This window comes from Chiloscyllium plagiosum, chromosome 11 (genome assembly GCF_004010195.1).
Source record: "Chiloscyllium plagiosum isolate BGI_BamShark_2017 chromosome 11, ASM401019v2, whole genome shotgun sequence".
Taxonomy (NCBI): Eukaryota; Metazoa; Chordata; class Chondrichthyes; order Orectolobiformes; family Hemiscylliidae; genus Chiloscyllium; species Chiloscyllium plagiosum.
This window is the reverse complement of record NC_057720.1, coordinates 7,577,474-7,601,350: the sequence shown is the minus strand read 5'-3', so window position 1 is coordinate 7,601,350 and position 23,877 is coordinate 7,577,474.

Here is a 23,877-nt window from a genome sequence, read left to right as displayed (position 1 = left end):
CAAAAGTTTTCTGAAAGTCCAGGTACACTACATCTCTACTGGATCTCCCTCGTCCATCTTCAGAGTTACATCCTGAAAAAATTCCAGAAGATTAGTCAAGCATGATTTCCCCTTCATAAATCCATGCTGACTCTGACCTATCCTGTTACTACTATCCAGATGTGTCGTAATTTCATCCTTTATAATAGACTCCAGCATCTTTCCCACCACTGAAGTCAGACTAACTGGTCTATAATTTCCTGCTTTCTCTCTCCAACCTTTCTTAAAAAGTGGTCCAACATTAGCTACCCTCCAATCTGCAGGAACTGATCCCGAATCTATCGAACTCTGGAAAATAATCACAATTTCTCGAACCACCTCCTTCAGTACCCTGGGATGTAAACCATCAGGCCCCGGGGACTTATCAACCTTCAGACCTAACAGTCTCTCCAACACCAATTCCTGGCAAATATAAATTCCCTTAAGTTCAGGTCCTTCAGCCACTGTTACCTCAGGGAGATTGCTTGTGTCTTCCCCAGTGAACACAGATCTGAAGTACCAATTCAATTCTTCTGCCATTTCTTTGTTCCCCGTAATTTATTCCCCTGTTTCTGTCTTCAAGGGCCCAATTTTAGTTTAACCATTTTTTTGCCTTTCACATACCTAAAAAAGCTTTTACTATCCTCCTTTATATTTTTAGCCAGTTTACCTTCGTACCTTGTTTTTTCTCTGCGTATTTCCTTCTTAGTAATGCTCTGTTGTTCTTTAAAAGCTTCCCAGTCCTCCGTTTTCCCACTTATCTTTGCTATGCTATACTTTTTCTCTTTTAACTTAAATGTTTTTAACTTCCCTCGTCAGCCACGGCCACCCCTGCCTCCTCCTAGAATCTTTCTTCCTTTTTGGAATGAACTGATCCTGCATCTTCTGCATTATACACAGAAATATCTGCCATTATTCCTCCACTGTCATCCTGCTAAGGTATTGCACCATTGAACTTTGGCCAGCTCCTCCCTCATAGCTCCATAGTTCCTTTTATTCAACAGAAATATTGTCACTTCCGATTGTACCCTCTCCCTCTCAAATTGCAGATTGAAGCTTATTGTATTATGGTCACTACTTCCCAATGGCTCCTTCACTTCGAGGTCCTTGATCAAAGAGAATTGATGAGGGCAGAGCAGTAGATGTGATCTATATGGACTTCAGTAAGGCGTTCGACAAGGTTCCCCATGGGAGACTGGTGAGCAAGGTTAGGTCTCACAGAATACAGTGAGAACTAGCCATTTGGATACAGAACTGGCTAAAGGTAGGAGGCAGAGGGTGGTATTGGAGGGTTGTTTTTCAGACTGGAGGCCTGTCACCAGTGGAGTGCCACAAGGATCGGTGCTGGGTCCGCTACTTTTTGTCATTTATATAAATGATTTGGATGTGAGCATAAAAGGTATAGTTGGTAAGTTTGCAGATGACACCAAAATTGGAGGTGTAATGGACAGCGAAGAGGGTTACCTCAGATTACAACAGGATCTGGACCAGATGGGCCAATGGGCCGAGAAGTGGCAGATGGTGTTTAATTCAGATAAATGCGAGGTGCTGCATTTTGGGAAATCAAATCTTCGCAGGACTTATACACTTAATGGTATTGCTGAACAAATGGTGTTGCTGAACAAAGACATCTTGGATGCAGCTTCATAGCTCCTTGAAAGTGGAGTCGCAGGTAGATAAGATAGTGAAGAAGGCATTTGGTATGCTTTCCTTGATTGGTCAGAGTATTGAGTACAGGAGTTGGGAGGTCATGTTGCGGCTGTACAAGACATTGGTTAGGCCACTGTTGGAACATTGCGTGCAATTCTGGTCTTCCTATCAGAAAAATGTTGCGAAACTTGAAAGGGTTCAGAAAAGATTTACAAGGATGTTGTCAGAGTTGGAAGATTAGAGTTATAGGGAGAGGCTTAACAGGCTGGGGCTGTTTTCCCTGGAGCGTTGGAGGCTGAGGCGTGACCTTATAGAGGTCACAAAATTATGAGGAGCATGGATAGGATAAATAGACAAAAATCTTCCCTGGGGTGGGGGAGTGCAGAACTAGAGGACATAGGTTTAGGTGAGAGGGGAAAGATATAAAAGAGACCTAAGGGACAACTTTTTCATGCAGAAGGTGGTACGTGTGTGAAATGAGCTGCCAGAGGAAGTTGTGGAGGCTGGTACAATTGCAACATTTAAAAGGCATTTGGATGGATATATGAATAGGAAGGGTTTGGAGGGATATGCACCGGGTGCTGGCAGGTGGGACTAGATTGGGTTGGGATATCTGGTCGGCATGCACGGGTTGGACCGAAGGGTCTGTTTCCATGCTGTACATCTCTATGACTCTATAACTCATCCATAATGACTAGAAATCCCAAATTAATCTAGTCCCATTTGCCAGCACTTAGTCCACATCCCTCCAGATCCTTCCTATTCATGTACCCATCCTGAAACCTTTTAAATGCTGTAATTGTACCAGCCTCCACCTCTTCCTCTGGCAGCTCATTCAATACACCCCCCCCCCGCTTGAAAAAATCGGCCCTCAGGTCCCTTTTAAATTTTTCCCCTCTCTACCCTGAAATTGTGACCTCTAGGTTTGGACTGCCCCACCCAGGGGAAAGACTTTCTTTTATGGTTTTGAGCATCTCCATTAAATCTCCCCTTAACTTACCCTGCCCTCAAGTGAACAACCCCAGTGTCGTGAATCTCTCCACTCAGCTGAAGTCCTACAAACCTGGTACCATTTCAACAAATCTGATTTGCACACTCTCCAATGTGTTGACAGCCTTCCCAGAATGCATTGCCAAGACTCACGTTCACATAAAGGTCAAACTGCCTTCAGGTCTATCAGTTAAGTAATTAGAAGAGTCCAACATCTTTGTCATTTTTCTTTGCAACTGTTCAAAAATGTTCACTGAGTTTTAATTTTGCAACTTGACATGATAGTGAACTATGAATTTGTGACCCTGAGATTATATATTTAATCAGCAGTAAACTAAACCCTGTCAAAAATGAGGGTTTCTTCTGACCCTTTCTGTTTCTAGCATGTGCATGCACACACCTTCTCTGATTTGATATTAGCTTCCAATTTGGAAGGGATATATATCCTTGTTTATCAGCAAATGAATCCTCAGAGCTTGGCCTCTCCTGTTCCTGAGACCGTGTTTTCCTGTCAGTTGTCAATCAAGGCATTCAAAAAGGCATTGGATGATTACTTTGTTAGAAATGATGTTCAGGGGTATGGGGAAGGCAGGAGATTGACACCGGGATAGAACCAGCGCAGACAGGATGGGCTGAATAATGTGTAACAATTCTGTCCTTGGGAGAAATTCTTTGCCTGGGTTTTGATGGGCGGGTATCAAGAGCATGGTGCTGGAAAAGCACAGCCGGTCAGGCACCATCTGAGGAGCAGGAGAATTGATGTTTAGGGCAAAAGCCCTTCATCAGGAATGAGGCTGGGAGCCTTGGGAATGAAGAGATAAATGGTAAGGGGTTGGGGTTGCGGGGAAGGTAGCTGAGAGTGTGATAGATGGAAGGAGGTGGAGGCAATGGTAATAGGTCAGAGAGGAGGATGGAGCGGGTAGGTGGGAAGGAAGATAGATGGGTAGGACAGTTCATGGGGGCAGTGCTGAGCTGGGAGGTTGGAACTGGGGGGAAGGTGGGGGGAAGGGAAATGGGGAAACTGGTGAAATCCACATTGATCCCGTGGAGTTGGAGGATCCGAGGTGGAAGATAAGGTGTTCTTTCTCCAGGTGTCAGGTTGTAAGGGAGTGGCGATGGAGGAGGCCCAGGACCTGCATGTTCTCGGCGGCGTGGGAGGGGGAGTTGAAGTGTTCAGCTATGGGGCAGTGGGGTTGATTGGTGTGGGTGTCCCGGAGATGTTCTCTGAAGCGCTTTGCGAGTAGGCATCCTGTCTCCCCAATGTAGAGGAGACCGCATGACATGTGTGGATGTGCAGGTGAATCTTTGATGGATGTGGAAGGCTCCTTTGGGGCCTTGGATGGAGGTGAGGGGGGAGGTGTGAGCGCAGGTTTTTACAATTCCTGCAGCAGCAGGGGAAGGTGCCAGGAGGGGAGGGTGGGCTGTTGGGGGCTTGGACGTGACGAGGCAGTCGTGGAGGGAACGGTCTTTACAGAAAGCAGATAAGGGGTGGGGAGGGAAATGTATCACTGGTGGTGGGGTCTGTTTGTAGGTGGCGGAAATGGTGGGGGATGATGTGATGTATACGGAGGTTGGTGGGGTGGAAGGTGAGGACCAGGGGGTCCTGTACTTGTTGTGGTTGGAGGGGTGGGGTTCAAGTACGTAGGTGTGGGACGTAGATGAGATGCGCTGGAGGGCATCATCAACCACGTGGGAGGGGAAATTGCAGTCTTTGAAGAAGGAGGCCATCTGGTGTGTTCTGTGGTGGAACTGATCCTCCTCGGAGTGGATGCGAAGGAGGCGGAGGAATTGGGAATACAGGATTGCATTTTTGCAGGAGTCAGGGTGGGCAAGAGCTGATCCACTTCAGAAGGTGTGCACCAACATTACAGGGAATATCTATTTATTGACTGCATTTGCTACACTATCTGAGGATGATCAGAGAAATAAGAGTTTAAAGTTTCAGACTCAGTGGCTGCACTTGAGCCTGTTGTTGCTAGGCAGCATTGAATTAGGATGCGCTATCAATGAAGGCACTCGAGGTTTCATTGATAAATGAAAGAGAAGCCAAATGCACCAATTTTGTTTCTTTCTTACCCTTTGTATGCTTGCTCTCCATTTAGCTTCACCCATTCAGTTGTAGTCTCTCACATACATTCATTCCCGCAAACTCTCTGACAATCTCTCTCCCTCTCTCTCACTTATTCACTGTCTTGCATTCATTTCTCTCACTTTCATTCACACACTCTTGCATTTATTTACTGACACATACACTCTCGTGCTGTCAGCCAGCCATTCATTCATTCTCTCACATTCTCACACACTCTCAGTGATTCACTCTCCCACTCTCATTCAGTCTGAGGCATAGAATGATTACAGCACTGACCGATCAGTCCATCCTGTCTATGCCCACTCTGCAAACGAGAATGCCCTTCCCCTGCCATCCCTCTATGACCCTGCTTGTTATTTCTTTTAAAATACTTATCTAATTTCCTTCTGAATGCCTTGATTGAACATGGCTTCAACATATTCTCAGGAGCAATGCATTTCAGACTCTAATCACTCACTGCATGAACATATTCCTCATATCATTGTTGCTTCCTTTAACAAATTATTTTAAATCAGTGCCCTCTGTTTCTCGCTGAGTGGGAAGAGTTACTTCGCTATCATTCTGCCTGGACCTCCCATGGTTTTAAATACTTCAATCAAATCTCCTCTGGACCTTCTCTTCCAAAGACAACTGTCCCAGTTTCTCCATTTTGAAATTCCTCGATCAATTCACTATCTCTCTTGCTTGCTCTCTTCTCTTTTGGTCCCATCTTGTGACAAAGAGGTCACCAGTCTGTGTTTTGCAAAAGGTGCACACTCCTCTTTGGGGCCAATACATTCTGCTCTGGAAGGAACAGGAAGGAACACTCATTCTGCAGAAGAGCTTTCCATTGTTCATCCGTGTTGTTTGAACACGGGGAGCTCAGCTGAAACTAAATAATAAAATAAACAAACTGCGGGGATGCTGGAAATCTAAAACAAAAGAAGAAACAGGAGGGATATTGTGAAACTTGAAAGGGTTCAGAAGGGATTTACTTGGATGCAGCCAGGGTTGGAGGGTTTGAGCTACAGGGAGAGGCTGAACAGGCTGGGGCTCTTTTCTCTGGAGCGTCAGAGGCTGAGGGGTGACCTCATAGAGGTTTATAAAATCATGAGGGGCATGGAAATGATGAATAGACAAGGTCTTTTCCCCAGCAAAGAGGAGTCCAAAACTAGAGGGCATAGGTTTAAGGTGAGATGGAAAAGATTTAAAAGGGACCTGAGGAATAACTTTTTCACGCAGAGGGTAGTACGTGTATGGAATGAGCTGCCAAAGGAAGTGGTGGAGGCTGGTGCAGTCACAACATTTAAAAGGCATCTGGATGGGTATATGAACAGGAAGGGTTTGGAGGGATATGGGCCAAATGCTGGCAAATGGGACTAGATTCGGTTGGGATACCTGGTTAGCATGGACGGGTTGAACCAGAGGGTCTGTTTCTGTCATGTCCATCGCTGTGCCTCTGTGACTCTATAAATTACTGGAGAAACTCAGCAGGTCTGGTCGTGTTTTTTTAGAGAAAAAGTCATTTCTGAAGTGGGGTTCTCTCCACAGATCCAACTAGACCTGCTGAGTTTCTCCAGCAATTTCTGTTTTTGCTTCAGATTGGGAGTTTTCCATCTTTTGTTTGAGGAGAAATGGTATTTTGTGGGTTTGCTGACAGGCATTTGCTCTATCAGAACCTTGGCTCTGTCAGTCCTGTGAGATTTACACTGTTGTCACATTAATTCCTGGGCAAGTGGCAATTTTGAACAGGTACACAGTAAATGCAAATCAGGCTGTAATGTCACAAAGACAGCGATTATCGTTCATCATCCCAGTGGGCTTAATCTAGAGCAATGATGGAAGAACAGCGTCACGTGTGATAACATGAATATCGCATCAACTGAGTCAGGATTTGCTTAGCAATGTGCAAGCTGTCTCCTGACAGTGAACGTGCTGAGGTTTGGAAATGCAGGGTTAGGAAATTTGGATTATTGGCTTTTAGTCTGTACCGTTTGTCCAGCATGGGACTAAAAAGTAGAACAATAGAAGCAAGGGCATTATTCAGTGAATAATTAGTGATGCTTTCTTCCATTTGGGTAGGCTAGCTGGATAGGAGCAGGAGAAAAATCTGGAATTATATTGTTAAATACAAAAACAGACCCTTCGGTCCAACTTGTCCGTGCCTGCAATAGTTCCTGCTCCTCATTATCTTATTCTAACCTCCTCTGGCAGTCCCTCAAAATGAGGGGATGTTTGTCACAGGAAAATGCAGCTCATAGAAAGATCCACAATCACCTGATGAAGGAGCAGCGCTCCGAAAGCTAGTGCTTCCAAACTGTTGTTTTGTGATTTCTAACTTTGTACATCCCAGTCCAACATCGGCATCTCCAAATCATAGAAAGACCCTACACATGGAGTCCTGTAGGGGGTGGAAACTGTTAACACTGGAGCTCCCTGGCAGTGCTGGCTGACCATGAGATTCTCCAGTTATTCACCGCTGCCAGGGGTGTGCTGGAAGGATTCACAGGTTCTGAACCAACTTGGCTGTGGTCATGTCCTTTCCACATGTTACAAACTGCGGATGCTGAAAATCTGAAACAAACGCAGAGTGCTGGAGAAACTCAGCAGTCAGCATCTGTGGAGAGAGAGATAACAGAGTTATTGTTTTGAGTCCAGTGTGACTCTTCTTCAGAGCATCGAAGACCAGTCTAGAAGACAGAGCAGTTCTGAAAAACAGTCATTCCAAATTAACTGTTTCTCTTGCATTCTCTGTGTTTGTTTCATTAAGTTCTGGCCATTGAGTCCTGAGGTGAGACTTGAACTGGGTAAAAACAAGGGCTGCAGATGCTGGAAACCAGATTCTAGATTAGAGTGGTGCTGGAAAAGCACAGCAGTTCAGGCAGCATCGGCGGAGCAGGAAAATCGATGTTTCGGGCAAAAAGCCCTTCATTCCTAAAATGTGAGACTTGAACCACCCGGCTGTCACACATAGTAATGCCACTCACTCCGCCACCATCACCTCACATGTTGGTGTTGAGTGTGAGGTTGTACTTAGTCGGTGGAAAGTTTTGCGTGTTGAAGAATTTGCCGTTTCAGTGATCTGTGCTATTTTGTGCTTGAGCATTCTCCTTTATCTAGTAAAACTTACAACAAGCACAGTGAACTCTCCTTATCATTTTTTTCCCGATATGGTAGTCCATCAATATTTTGAATGTATGACAGATTTTGCAAGGATCACAAAGAAAGTGAGATGCGAGGCCATTTGGCCCATCGTTCTACAGAAACCACTGACAGCCCTTGAATCAGCCTGGAGTCATTGGGCTAACAGATAGGGTAGGGAAAAGGTCTCTCCCAGCGGTCTAGCAGTTGGTTATTGCCTCACTGACATGCCAATCTCAGGAATGAGGTATCCCATGGGGGGAGCAATGGCCTGGTGATATTATCACAAGACTACGAGTCCAATAAATCCAGGTTAAATATTGGAGACCTGAGTTTGAATACTGTCAAGGCAGATGGTGGAATTTGAATTTGAATTCGGTAAGAATATGGAATTAAGAATCTAATGAAACCATTGTCAATTCTCGGGGCAAAAACCCATCTAGTCCACCAATGCCCTCCAGTGAAGGGAACTGCTGTCCTTACCTGGTCTGGTCTCCATGTGACTCCAGCCCCACGGTCATGTGGTTGATCCTTAACTGCCCTCTGGGCAATAAGGAATGACTAGTGATACCTGCATCCACCAAACAAAGCAACAGATATCTGAAAACCTAGAGATTGATTCTATATTGTCAGGGGAAAATAAGTGTTAATGGTGATGTACATGATGATTTAACTCTGACATCAGCAGTCACTCGCTATTAAGACTGTAATAAGAGAGGGTTGGAAGAACTGTACTGGAGAGCTGTAACCAGAACTGTGCATACTCATATGTAAATGTAAATAAAGTGTTTACAAGACCTACTGAGAGTTTTTGAGATAAGATAGAGATAAGGGTGCTGCAGACTGAGAGTAGGAACAGCCTGGCTAAGTACAGCTTCCTCAGGAGAGTAGTATAGACATTATCACAGCACAGACCCCAGTCTAGGCAGGATGCATGAGGGAAGAACAATGCAAGTCTTTACAAGCAGCACTGTCCACAGTGACAGCAGCATTAGCATAAATCAGATATGATTATTGAATGCAGAAAATGTATTTTCATTGGGTGGTCCTGCAGTTACTCACTCGAGAGAATGTTGATGTATGCCACTTTATTTTAGCATGTTTTCCAGTATTTCAGAATGTGCAGTAAATATGGGGATTAGATTTTCTTTAAACCCAGGAAGGAAGAGAAAATTTGTTCGATGATATAGATTGTGCTCCCTTTAGCATTTGAACCTGGATTACTTTCCTTTTTGTTTTAAATATGGTCGCTTCCAATCACGACAGATGGTCCATTAGCTGGATGGGAAACATTAAATAACTCATGGAGATTGTAGATTTGTTCCAAATCTTCTTGATCAAAATCGATAAATGGTAAAGTAGCATGTTCAGAATTAGGACACACGCAAACACAAGCACACCATTTCTCTTTGGTGCATGGGCATAATGATCAATACATTTCTTTTTCATCCAAAAGTGCAGTGTGAAATGTCATTGACATTTTAACCTTCAACAGAAAAACTAACCCAGCAGGAACAGACAGTCTTCCTCCCTCTCAACTAATCCAGCAGGAACAGACAATCCTCCTCCCCCCTCTCACCTAACCCAACAAGAACAGACAATCCTGCCCCCTCTCAACCCAGCAGGAACACTCAATCCCCTCCCCCCTCTCACCTAAGCCAGCAGGAACACTCAATCCCGCCCCTTATCAACTAACCCAGCAGTACACACAATCCTGCCCCATCTCAGTTTATATGAAGACAGACCAAGTGATAGTCGTATTTAAATACATGTTACTGTCCATGTTTACACCATTGAGAGGCATGTTTCATCCTCTGCCCAATGCAAACTAAGATGACTGGGAAGAGGAGAGGTTTCTTTGCCTGGGGAGTGGGTTCTCTGGCACAGAATGTAGTTGAGGCCAAACATTTAATATATAGTTTTTGCAGATAAAGGGATCAAAGTACGCAGAGGAGAAAGCAGGAACAAGGTACTGTGTTGGATCATCAGTTGGATAATATTGAATGGCAGAGCCAACTCGAAGGGCCGAATGGCCTTCTCCAGCTCCTGGCTTCTACATTTCCGTGAATTGACTGATTCAGCTGAACAGCTCAGCCTTTGGGGCAGCATGGTGACTCAGCACTGCTGCCTCACAGCACCAGGGACCCAGGTTCAATTCCAGCCTTGGGTAGTAGTCTGTGTATTGAGTTTACGCGTTCGCCCCATGTCTGTGTGTGTTTCCTCCCGCAGTCCAAAGATGTGTAGGCTAAGTGGATTGGCCATGCTAAATTGCCCACCGTGTCCAGGGAAGTAGAGGCTAGGTGGATTTGCCATGGGAAATGTAGGGATAGAATGGGAGGGTCAGTGTGGACTTAATGGGCCGAATGGCCTCCTTCTGCACTTGTAGGGGTTCTGTGATTTACATACTACTGTATACTTCTTACTAACATATTGTTTGGAGTAAATGTTAATAAGACTGCCCAAGCTTCAGTACAATTGACTGTACCTCCTGCATGATAAATTGCCATCTAGGACTGTGCTATTGCTAGCTATGGCAATTTTCACTGGAATTTTCATAATCAGATGTGTTCTTCCCAAGACAGCTGTCTTTACCTGCTTCAGAATGTGTGATAATCAGCAATAAGTCATTCTTAAGTGCTGAGGGTTAATTAGGCAGTCCTTGTTGTCAAAAGTGCTATTAGAGGAACCATGACCTTCACTCTGTCTCAGGCCTTGCAAAATATAATGGTACGCTTCACTGATACCATTCCTTCTGGGAACAATTTGTTTCTCTAAGACACAGCACTTCCAAATTTTCCGTTGGAATAGAAATTATTATTAGTAAGCCATGAAGGAGCCTAAATCTTCAAATGAAATATCTTTTGGTCTTCTCCATTCCAAACCTTCTGCGCTCTGTGATCTGGGGCTGTTATTAATCAATATAGGTCCCCATCTATCTTCTGATTGAAGAATTCATTGTTTTAAACCGTTTGGAATGGCTACTGATACAGGCTTCTCTGCTCTCAGTAAGAGATTTCATGGTACAGTGGTAGTGTCCTGGCCTCTGAGTGAAGAGGTTTGTGTTCAACCTGCTTCATAGGTCATAGAAATTGTCCCTTTGGCCCACCATGTCCCTACTAGCCACGATGTGGAGGTGCTGGTGTTGGAATGGGGTGGACAAAGTCAGAAGTCACATGATACCAGGTTACAGTCCAACTGGTTTATCTGAAATCACAAGCTTCATCTGACGAAGGAGCAGCGCTCGAAATGCTTGTGATTTCAAATAAAGCTGTTGGACTATAACCTGGTGTTATGCGACTTCCGACCATGTCTATGCTGACCAATAAGCACCAAGCTATACTCAACCCATTTGCCTGCACTTGGTCAGTAGCCTTCCTGATGAAGAGCTTATGCTCGAAACGTCGACTCTCCTGATCCTTGGATGCTGCCTGATCAGCTGTGCTTTTCCAGCACCACACTTCTTAACTCAGTAAGGTAAAAACAATTCTTAACTCAGTAGCCTACTACGCCCTGGTATTTTAAGTGCTCATCCAATTGCTTCTTAAACATTGCAAGAGTATCTGCCTCCATCACTCTCTCAAACAATATATTCCATATTTCTACCACTTTCTGGTTTTATTTTTAGTTATTCATTTTTATGGGATGTGGGTATCGCTGGCTGGGCCAGTATTTATTGCCCGTCCCTAGTTGCCCCTTGAGCAGGTGGTGGTGAGCTGCCTTTTGGACCACTGCTATCCGCCTGCTGTGGGTTGACCCACAATGCCATTAGGGAGGTAATTCCAAAATTTTGATCCAGTGACACTGAAGGGACAGTGATATATTTCCAAGTCAGGATGGTGAGTAGTTTGGAGGGGAACTTGCAGATGGTGGTGTTCCTGCGTGTCTGCTGCCCTTGTCCTTCTCGATGGATGTGGGTGTAGGTTTGAAAGGTGCTGTCTGAAGGTATTGGGTGAATATCAGGTCTTTGAACTTGTGTCAGAACTCAGCATGTTAGTAGTGAAGCAAGAACAAGAGGGAAGGGCAGGACAAAGAACAAAAGGGAAAGTCTGCAATGGAGTGAAATGCAGGTATGATTATATTAGAGACAGTGAGGATTGCAGATGCTGGAGGAGTCAGAGTTGATAAAATGTAGCGATGGAAAATGCACAGCAGGTTGGGCAGCATCTGAGGAGCCAGTCTTACTGAAGGGTTTCGCCCAAAATGTTGACTCTTTTACTCCTCAGATGACCTGCTGTGCTATCTTCTATGATTATAGAAGAAAGGAGTTAATGGAATGGAAATGGACTGATGAAGGAACATAAATGGGTCAAGAGGAGGTGTGGGTAGCCAAATGATGAACTCTTGACCTTTGAAAGTGAGATAAACACAGGATTGAGACCGAGGCAGGCAAAGATAATTGAAACAAAGTGATGGCGAGAGTTTTGATCTGGATTGTTGGATTTGGTGCTGAATGTAGATGTCTGGAGAGTGCCCCTATGTAAGATCGGGTTGCTGTTTCTCAAGCTTGTGTGGAACCTCATTGGAAGAGGCTGAGGTCAGATTGGGAGACGTTGGAGAGTTAAACTGACAGTCCGGGTTCAAGTTCACAAACTTTGTTGAGGCATTCCACAAAGTGGAGTTGAACTGGAGAATTCTTCCCTATGGGCATTGTGGGTCTACCTACAGCAGGTGGACTGCAGTTGTTCAAGAAGGCAGCTCACCTCCCACCTTCTCAAGGGGCAACTAGGGATGGGCAATAATTGCTGGCCTATCTCACGAGTGAATTTTAAAAAATGTCTTATCTATTTTGCTCTTCGCCAATGCTGTTTATTTCCAGCACTTTCTATTATCTACCATATATAAAAGTATATAAAAGGCTTTAAGTGTTACTTGACAAGCTGTTGATTGAATTTGTGTGTGTGTGTCTGTGTGTGTGTGTGTGTAATTTGTGTGTGTGTGTCTGTGTGTGTGTGTGTGTGTGTGTGTCTGTGTGTGTGTGGGTGGGTTCATGTTTGCTTAAAGACTCTGGTTTGTACACACTCATTTGGAAATGAACAAATTCACGTCAGCAGCTGATGTGAGTTTGAGCGTCACAAACACATCAGGCCAAGATGCAGTGCTGCTACATCTGATCTCATTTGCACATTTAAATACTTGACCTTTTTACCTGTTCACATTTCTATAAGAAACGTTTAAAGGAGTAAATGTCTACCTCTGAAGGACATTTATTCTTTTCTTTCATTTGACTGAAAGACATCAAAGGTTTTACTTGCCATCGTAGATTTGAAGTCAAGCGATTCATACTGAATTGGCAAATAAGGCAGCTAGTTAGTTAGCTCCAATTCACACTTTTTTGGTTTGATTTATTATTGTTGCATATACCCAGGTACAGTGAAAATTTTTGTTTTTGCATACAGTGCAGGCAGATCATACCATACAAAGTGCATTAGGATAATACAACAGAGCGAGGAATACAGTGTTACAGCTACAGAGAAGGTGCGCAAGGAGTGAGGTCAAAATTAAATTAAAAATTTGAGAGGAACATTCAGAAGACTAGTAACAGCAGGGAAGAAGCTGTTTTGAATTTCTTGATACATGTGTTTAAGCTTTTGTATCTTCCGTCTGACGGAAGAGATTGGAAGAGATTATAATCGGGGTGGGAGAGGTCTTTGATGATGTTGGCTGCCTTTCCGAGGCAATGAGAAGTGTACTTGGAGTTAATGGATGAAAGATTGGCTTGCATTATGGACTGGACAGTGTTGACAACACTCTGTCGTTTCTTATGGTCCTGAGCAGAGCAGTTACCTTACCAAGCTGTAATGCATCCAGATAGAATGTGTTTTATCACTTTTATGCTCACACACACACACACACACATACACATACACACACACATACGCATGTGCATCCATTTACAGACACTCTCATGCTTTCATACACACACATTCCCACTCATATTCACATACGTGGACACACTCATACACTCAGACAGACACATGTATGCATGCCACATACACACACACATGCATACAGGTGCATACGCACATGAACTTGCGCACAAATGCATGTACATGCACAGAAGCACACACACGCTCACACTCATGCACATGTGCAGAAAGACACACTCGCATATGTGCACCAACACTCACTCATTCTCTCTTGCTCTCATAGAGTTGTTCTATGTCTCCAATAGACTCTTTTTTCATGCTCACTCTCGAACACCTCCAAAGAGGTGGAGCACATAGGGTGGGAGGTTAGGTCCAATGCTTTTAAAGATATGAAGGACTGTCTTTGTATTTTCTACATGCCTGAACGAGAAGCCCATTATCCAGAGTTGCACTGTGCCTATATGAATGGGGCCAATTTTGAAAATGAGAATGGTTTTGTACACACATATTTCTATTAGATGTGAAAAAGCAGCCTTGATCCTTGTTTTAACGATCAGCATTACAGTTGTGGGGATCCAAAATGGTGAGAATCAGACCATTATGGTTGTTGTCTTTATTTAATATTCAGTAGACAGATAGAAGAAAGGAAAGCAGTTGCATCTTTCACATCCTGTGTACATCCCCAAGCCAATTCATTGCCAATTGATTATTTTACAAATGTAATTACAGTTGTTTTGAAAGCAAACATGGCAGCTATTTTGGCACGTATCTGTGGGGAGAGAAAAGCAAAGTAAGAATTGAATATGAATTTTATTGGAATCGTCAGTTCTGAGAAAGTCATACCAGACTCAAAACATTAACTCTGCGTCATTCCACATAGATGTTGCCAGACTTGCTGAGTTTCTCCAGAACTTTATGGAGTGTCATTCTTGAGGGAGGGTCCGAAATGTTAACTCTGATTTCTCTCAACAGATGCTGTCTGACCTGCTGAGCTTTTCCAACAATTTCTGATTTGCTTCTGACTTCCAGTGTTCGCAGTCCTTTTGGTTTTTATTCAGAATTTGGGGCTTCATTTCATTATAGTTTTAAATTCTTGTGTGGGATGTGGATGGCATGATCAAGACTGGTATCTGTTGCTTTTAACTAGTTGGCTTTCAGCATCATTTCAAGGGCCAGTTATCTGTGAACCATAACGTTCTGGACAAATGTAGGCCAGATCCAGTAAAGATGGTGGATTGCCTTTCCAAAAGTAAGTCCTTATGACAGTTGACAGGAGCTACATAGTCACCAGTAGAGTAGCTTTTAATTCCAGATTTTGTCGAACTTAAATTTGACCATCTGCGTATAAGCCTACAATTCAAGAACAAGAAAAATAAAAACAGAACTTGCTGGAGAAACTCAGCAGCTCTGGCAGTATCTGCAGAGAGAGAAAGCAGGGTTAGCATTCCAAGCTCAAAGATTCTGTTTCAGAAGTGGTTGCAAAGAAGTTTCGTATCAGTTCGCTAGATAGCTGGTTTGCAACGCAGTCACACCAAAAGCGTGGGATGAATTCCCGCACCAGCTGAGGTTACCATGAAGGACTTTCCTTCTCAACTGCTCCCCTAGCCTGAGGCATGATGATCCTCAGGTTAATTTACCACCAGTCATCTCTGTCCAAGGAGAGAGCAGGGCTATGGTAGCTTGACCTTTATCATATCAGACTTAAAACATTAACTCTGTTTTCACTCCGTAGATGCTACCAGTCCTGCTTAGTCTCTCTAGCATTTTCTATTTTTATTTCAGAGCTCCTGCATCTGCATTATTTTGCTTTTATTCCCTGGAACATTAGCCTGGAGCTCTGGATAGTGAGCCGAGTGATATTGTTGCTGCATCACTGACTCCTCTTAATTGGGAAGGTTAAAGGGTTGACAAGAGCACCAGAGAGGAGATGATGAATTTTATTACGTACTGAGAAATTATCATCTGGAATGCATTGCCTGAAGGGACGGTGGATATAGATACTGGGGGAACCATCCCTCCTCTCAGTGAAAACTGGTTCTCCTTACTTATTCTGTGACAACCCTTTATAACTTTTAGCAATCACAGCCCATCCAGACTCTCTGCTTAAGTTGAATTCTGTTGTTGAATATGAAGTCTAAGAAAGCTCTTTGAAGTACTGCCTGAGGACATTGTGTGCAGTGATTTACAGTTGGTCAGGTTCTGATGTTGTTGGAATGTTTCATTGAACTGTCTGTGCTGCTCCATATTGTTGGGGCATGTATATATCTACAAGATGTCCTGCAGTGACTCGCAGGACATCTGCTCCTCCCAGAACACGTTCCAAACCTGTGCCTGCCACCACGAGAAAGACAAGGGCATCAGACAAAGGGGAATGCCACATTCTATCCTGGACACACACCATCTTGACACTGCTCCTTCATTGTCTAAGTGGGACTCCTTCCCTAATAGCGCCGATGCTGTTTCTGCACCAGATGGACTGCAGCAGTTTAACATGCTCACTATCATGGTATTAGGCCAATTCAGGATGTGCAACAGATGAATCGAATACAGAAGTAGGGAGTGTATACTTCAATTTTGCAACGCAGTGATAAAATTGCCATAGTCCCAGAAAGTCACAGGGCTGCCCTCTGGTTCTTCATATTAGCCCCAGTCAGTGCAGGAATTGAACCTATGCTGTTTGGTCTCACTCAAAATTGCAAAACATCCATCCAGCTGACTGGCTGGAGGTCAGTTGGATGGGTGTGGTTTGTAATGCAGAGTAACACCAACAGTGTGGGTTCAGTTCCCACATGGGCTGAGGTCACTATGAAGTGATCTTCTCCTTCTCAACCTCTTCCCTGACCTGGGGTGTGGTGACCCTCAGGTTAAGCCAATCATTCCCCTCTAATGAGAGAGCTGCCGCATAGTCTGTTAGACGTATTCTGTGTGTGGATGAGACCATATCAGGTTTGTACTGATTTCTTTATTTAAGTAAATGTACGAGAAGCACTTCAGAGAAGATTTACTGGACTAATATTTGGGCTGGATGAAGAATGGCTGGGCACGTTAGGCTTGAATTCACTTAATTTCTTTGGGAAAATCCAAAACTGGTAGTCACTGTTTAAAAGTAAGTGGTTACCCATGTATGACAGAGTTAAAGGGAAATTTCTTCACACTGAGGGTCATGAACCTTTGGAACGGTCTTCCTCAAAAGACGGTAGGGTGGCTCAGTGGTTAGCGTGGCTACCTCACAGCACAAGGGACCTGAGTTTGATTCCAGCCTTGGCCGACTGTCTGTGTGAAGGAGGCTCATTCTCCCTGTGTCTGCGTGGGTTTCATCCAGGTGCTCCAGTTTCCTCCCACAGTCTAAAAATGTGCAGGTTAGGTGAATTGGCCATGCCAAATTGTCCATAGTATTCAGGGCTGTGTAGATTAGGTACATTAGCCATGGAAGAAATGCAGGGCTATAGGGATAAGATCTGGGTGGGATTCTTTTCGGAGGGTTGATGTGGATTTGTTGGACCATGCTGCAGAGATTCTCTGGCACATAAAGGGTGTGGAAAAAGAGTCATAGAGTTATACAGCACGAAAACAGACCCTTCGGTCCAACCAGTCCATGCCAACCATAATCTCAAACTAAACCAGTCCCACCTGCCTGCTCCTGGCCCAGATTCCTGCAATGAGTTCCTTTAAGGAAGAGTTGATAAACCAAGGGGAAGACAGAAATATGAAGCTGTCAGATCATCCTTAATCTTATTGAATAGCAGTGCAGGTTTGAGGAATGAAGTTACCTACTCCTGCTACTAATTCATATGTTTACCATTGATACAGGAGTGTCCAATGACTTGGAAATATATCACCTTTCTTTCTCTGGCACTGGGTCAAAATCTTGGAAATTCCACCCCCGCCCCGCCCCAATGGATTCGTGGCATCAACTCACAACACATGGACTGCAGCGGTTCAAGAAGGCAGCTCACCACCACCTTCTCAAGGGGCAACTAGGGATGGGCAATAAATGCTGGGCCCAGCTAGAGACACTGACATCCCACAAATGAATGTATAAATAAAAAAGTGCCCCCAATCCATGAAAGAAGTTTGAAAATGACTGATGGTTGTCACTGCCAGATAAGAAATCAGTTTACTCAACATGGGAAGCTTTCGGGAGTGTGAAGAAAGGATGTCATTGTATATAGGAATCAAACCTGGCATTTCTGATCTCTGTATCATGTTGTTGTAATGGTTTCATTAATGCATTGCTTTTAGGAGATATAGACCAGGATAATTCACCTTATCTTCGTTTTACACCCCAGCTCATTACAAATACCTGCTTCTTGCTATTAAGACATTCCACAAGTGTGGTCCTCCAGATTTATGGGGATACAATTACATGGTGTCAATGTTGCTAGACTAGTGATCCAAATGTCCAGGCTAGTGTCCAGGGGTTCAAATTCTGAACTGAAAGCTAGTGATATTTCAATTCAATGAATTCAAATCTAGAATGTAAAAATCATGATATCAATGTCAGAACCCATCTGGTTCACTAATGCCCTTTTGAGTTGAAAATTTGCCACCCTAACCTTGGTGTGCTGTGGTTGACTCCTGGTTGCCATCTATATTTCTTCATTTATTCATGTAATGTGGACATCACTAGCTGCGCCATTATTTATTGTCCATTCCTCATTGCTATTGAGAACATGGTGGTGAGCTGCCTTCTTGAATCACTGCAGTCCATTTGGTGTGGACTGGTCTACAATACTGTTAGGGAGGGAGTTCCAAGATTTTGACCCAGGTTCGGAGTTGAATTTGCATGTGGTGATATTCCCACTTAGCTGCTTCCTTTGTCCTTCCAGATGGTGGCGGTTGTGGATATGGAAGGTGCTGCCTTAGGAACTTTGTGCAATCAGCAGAAATTCACCAATGTTCGACATCATTCACGAATATTCAAATACTGAAATAGCTCATGTCTGAATGCAACAAGATGTGGACAATATCTTGGTTGATGTAGTTCAAGCCAATTATAGCTGGACAACAAATGTTGGTCTTGCTAGTAAAGCATGTGTCCCATGATAGAGTTAAAATTAATGTTAGGCCATTGTAACCACAGTTCATGATGGGGTTTTGTAAATGCTTGACTCCAGTATGGAACCAAATATGTTGTCACTTTTTGGATGAGACATTACATCAAAGCCTCAGCTGCTTACTTGAGTGGGTGTTAAAGATTCCCAGGCACTAGATCAAAGGACAACAGGGCAAGTTATCCCTGATGTCTCCGACTATAATTGCCCTCAATCAATGTCACAGAAACAGATCATCTGGTCATTATCACATTGCAAGTTTGTGGGAGCTTGCTAGGGGGCAATTGGCTGCTCTGCTTCCACCACCAACAGAGAGACTGCACTTCAGAAAGAACAGCATTGGCCGTAAAGTGCCCTGGGGTATCTAGTGGTTGTGAAATACACTATCTAAATGCAAGATTTTTTTGTCATTTCTATCAACATTTTCCAGCTCCTGGAAGTACGTAGACATTTCACAGCTGCACAACCTTATCCCTACAGTATCCTGTTCTGTGGTTTGCTCCAATAAGAACACGGCTTATTGCCACTTCCCCAACGACACCTGACCACAGCTTGTGAATCAATTTTTAGAAACAATGCAGGAAGCTCTCAAGTTTTTTAAAAAAATGCTAGCCCAACATTTATTGCCCCCATCCCTGATTGCCCAGATGGCAATTAAGAGTCAACTGGATTGCTGTGGGTCTGGAGTCTAGGTCTTCCTCTATGGTCTAGGCAAGGTGGGAATAGAATTTACAGCTAATCAGGTAACACTGAACATCTCTCACAAAGTATGAAATAATCAAGAACCATACACTGCAGGAGAAACTTAGCAGATCTGGCAGAATCTGTAGAGAGTGAAAAAGAGTTAACATCTTGGGTCCAGTCCCCCTCCTCCAGAAGAGTTCTTTAATTCTGCTTTTCTCTCCACAGATATTGCCAGACCTGCTGAATTCCTCCAGCATTTTCTGTCTTTATTTCAGAATTTCTCTGTGTTTAAGACCAGCAAAGTATCCTTGGTGATTACTCACTGTTCCAACAAGAATTATATCAACTGGGGGAGATGGTGGCCTTGTGACATCATCACTGGACAGTAATCTAGAGAACCCTCCAACTCAGCACCATCCTGTTGAACTATTCCACCTGTCCATCTTCCTTCCCATCAATCCACTCTAACCTCCGCTCCAACCTATCACCATCACCCTCCACCTGCATCTACCCATCGCCTACCAAGTTACCTTCACCCTCCTATTTATCCCCCACCCCCACCCTTCCCCCTTCCCCCACCTACTCCCCCACCAACCCACACATTCCTGATGAATTGCTTATGCCCGAAACTTTGATTCCCCTGCTCCTCGGATGCTACTTGACCTGCTGTGCTTTTCCAGCACTTTTTGATGGTAATCTAGAGACCAAGGTGCTGTTCTGGAGACAAGGTGCTACAATTCTCATTTTTTTTTCTTTAAGAAGCTGGAATTAGCAGTTTAATGATGGAATGATTTGATAAGAACCAGCTAGTTCACAATTGTCATTTATTCCCTCCATGTGACTCCAGACCCACAGCAATGTGGTTGACTCTTAACTGCCTTCTGAAATGGCCCAGCAAGCCACTCAGTTGTGTTAACTGTCAGAAAGGACCACAAGCACATGGACGCAGCTGTTCAAGAACACGGCTTATTGCCACTTCCCCAACGACACCTGACCACAGCTTGTGAATCAATTTTTAGAAACAATGCAGGAAGCTCTCTCAATTTTTTTTTTTAAAATGCTAGCCCAACGTTTATTGCCCCCATCCCTGATTGCCCAGAGGGCAATTAAGAGTCAACTGGATTGCTGTGGGTCTGGAGTCACATGTAGGCCAGACCGGGTAATGATGGTCGATTTCCTTCCCTAAAGGATATTAGTGAATCAGATGGGTTTTTTGCTGACTTTTAAAAATTTAACCGGTTCACAGGTATTTATTACACATCTCTGGAGCAGGTGGGACTTGAACCCAGTTCTCTCAGTCCAGAGGTAGGGATGCTACTACAACTGCACTACATTCTAGGTTTTTTTTTGTTAAATTCAAATTCCACCATCTGCTCTAGGGGATTTGAACCCAAAACTTCTGGTTTAACAGTCCAGTGATAATACCACAAGGTTATTACATTCTTGCACAGTGGTTTCAGACGTTGACTGAGGAATGAATATTGATCAGAGAAAGCTTTCCTACTCCTCTTCAAAATCAGTGTCATGATATTTCTTACTCCTGAAAGGACACATCAGTTCTTGGCTTAACATTGCGATCGTAAGGTTGCTTCTCCAATAGTGCCTCAGCGCTGCACATGGATATCAGTTGAGCATTTTTGTGCTCAAGTGGGTCTTGAACCAACGGCTCCTCACAGTGAGTGTGCAACGAACTGAGTGACGACTGGAACACAGGGAGTTAACTGAGCACACCAGGTCAGTGAGTCCTGTGGTTAATTCCCAGCCTATCCTATGTTAGCTGCTTGCAGCTGGAATCTTTTATTGTGATGACCATCAAACTACCAGACTGCTGGCTCGCTAATACTCTTCAGGGAGACAGATCTGATGATGTCCTCGCCCAGATTGTCCTGTCCGTGAGTCCAGACCCACAGCAACGTAGCCAACTTTTGGTGAACCAAACAGACCACTCTGTGATCATCAGAAAATGTCTTACCGCTGAGAGCGTTTAGGGATTGGGCAATTCATGCTGGCCACGTCTGTGACATCCACATCCTGTGAACACGAAAAAGGGTCACTGCAAATTTCTCAAGATGTCACATAGAAATGGAAAGTTCCAGGTTTGATGTCTTTGCCAACGCGCAAAAGTGGGCCACTTGACTCAAAATGCAAAAGGATTGGAGAGGTGTCTGAACTAACACACAAAATGAGAAGCATTTTCTCTTTTAATAGGAACACCAGACTTATTTGTATTGAATTCAGCAGGGGAGCATTACCTACTCAGAATATAGTCTTAGAATGTGCATTAATCACATTGGTTTGCCAGTGTAAATTATGGGATGTCTACAGATCTATGTTTGTACATTCACCGCCCTGCAGCACTCCTCTCACTGACACTGTGTGGGTGTGGATTATACCTTTTGAAATTAGGCACTTGTAAAGCATAAAAACAAGATATTAAGTAAATATGTTCCGCTCAACATTTGAGATGTCAACTGAGAATTGAAGGAGTCGAACTCAGTCACTACTGTACAGATAGGTTTGCCAGCAGTGCTCAGAGAACACATTTGAAGCATCTATCTTTCCAGATTTCACAGGATATATCCTACACGTCTTAGTGTTGTCATTTATTAATATGTGTCAGGTATTTCACAGGAGAATGTTGATGTGCTCAAGGTACAGGGTCAGACCCCATGAGATTCATGCCAGTGAGAGAGAGGTAGAACACTTGAATCTTTACATTCCTGCTTGATTGGGTAATAATAGGGCGATGGAGACAGCTTGATGTTTTTGGGAGAGCATTTAACAACAGTGATCATTAGTTGGAGTATTGATGTGCTTCTAGATATTTCTAATTACTCTGTTCAGATGTCAGGCATGCCTTTAACAAAATCTGTAAATAAGATAAAAACAGAAATCGTTGGAGAAACTCAACAGGTCTGGCAGCATCAATGCAGAGAAAGCAGAGTTAACTTTTTGAGTCAAGTGACCGTCAAGTGATGGTAGCGCAGAAAAGATTATATGTATGCTGAAGACAGTAGTGGGGGGGCAGAAAGGAGTGAGTGGAGGCAGAGATGGAACCCAGAGGAAGAGAAAGACAGACAAAGGGATGGATGTTGAGAAAGAAAAGCTGATAATGAAGACCATATGTAGGTAAAAATGGGTTGGCTGTGCTGAAGGTGATGATAACAGGGCATGGGGTGTGGGTAAAAGACATAGACAAAGATGTTCAGGCCCTAAAACTATTTACCTCAATATCGAGTCCCGAAGGCTGTAGGTTCCCCAAGCAGAAAATGAGTTGCTGTTTTTCCAGCTTGTGCTGAGCTTCACTGGGGCAGTGCAGCAGGCCCGAGGCAGCGAAGTTGGCCAGGGAACAGGGTGGGGGTGTTGAAGTGGTAGGTAACTGGTAGCTTGGGGTCATTTTGTGGCCAGGATGTAAGTGTTTTGCAAAGCAGTAGCCCATTCTGCATTCCCTTTCCCAAATGCAGAGGAGACCACATTGTGAGGAGGATAAATAAGATACATCGGTGTGCAATTCAAATCTGTGGCTGGTTGGTTTGACCCGCTGTCTGTCGGGTGGACCAGATCCAGAAAAGTGCCTTTCCTTTCCCTCAGTAAATGGGACTTTTCACAGTTGCTGTGCTTAAAAAAAACGCAAAATGAAGAACAGAGGTAACTTATGATGGTTTGTAATCCAAAACAGATTGGCCTGGAGAGGCTGAATGAGGAATTATTTCTGCAGTGATTCCTTTGCTTTTATGGTTAACCACTCTCATGTGTTGTTGGTTTACTGTCTGAGAGCTCAGACAATTTTGAGGTCACTAACCCGGAGGAGGTAAGCCTGCCTTGCCTACTGAGCTTTGTAACAGATTGAGAACATGCAGCACCAGTGTTCCAAACCATTAATCAGCCCGCTGTTAAGGGAACACGCTCACATTTTTCCCCTGTTTTCCTCTCTCTCCCTTTTGCTGCCAAATTTATCCCACGCTCCCCCCATTCCCTCCCTCTGCTGTAAGTGTTGACTAGTCGTGTCCATGGGTGGTCTCCACTATACTTTCCATATTTCCTGCTCATTCGTTATTTATTTTTGAAGTAGCAGGTTGGTGAGAGGTTGCTGGGGGTGAGAAAGGTGTGTTTTGGATATCAGTCTCACCTTAACTTAGCCAGTGCTCACACATACATGCACACGCACAGACATGTGAACACGCATGCATGTGCAAGCATGCACAAGCACACACATGAGCATGCATGCACTAGGCACACACGCAACCACACACATGCAGACACAACCCACACACGAACACAAGCACACATACATGCGGACACACTCGTGCACATTGTTACGCACACACAGATATACACAGTCGCAACACATATATATATGCATTTTTCAATAGAGGCACACGTTTATGCAGGAACAGAATACTGT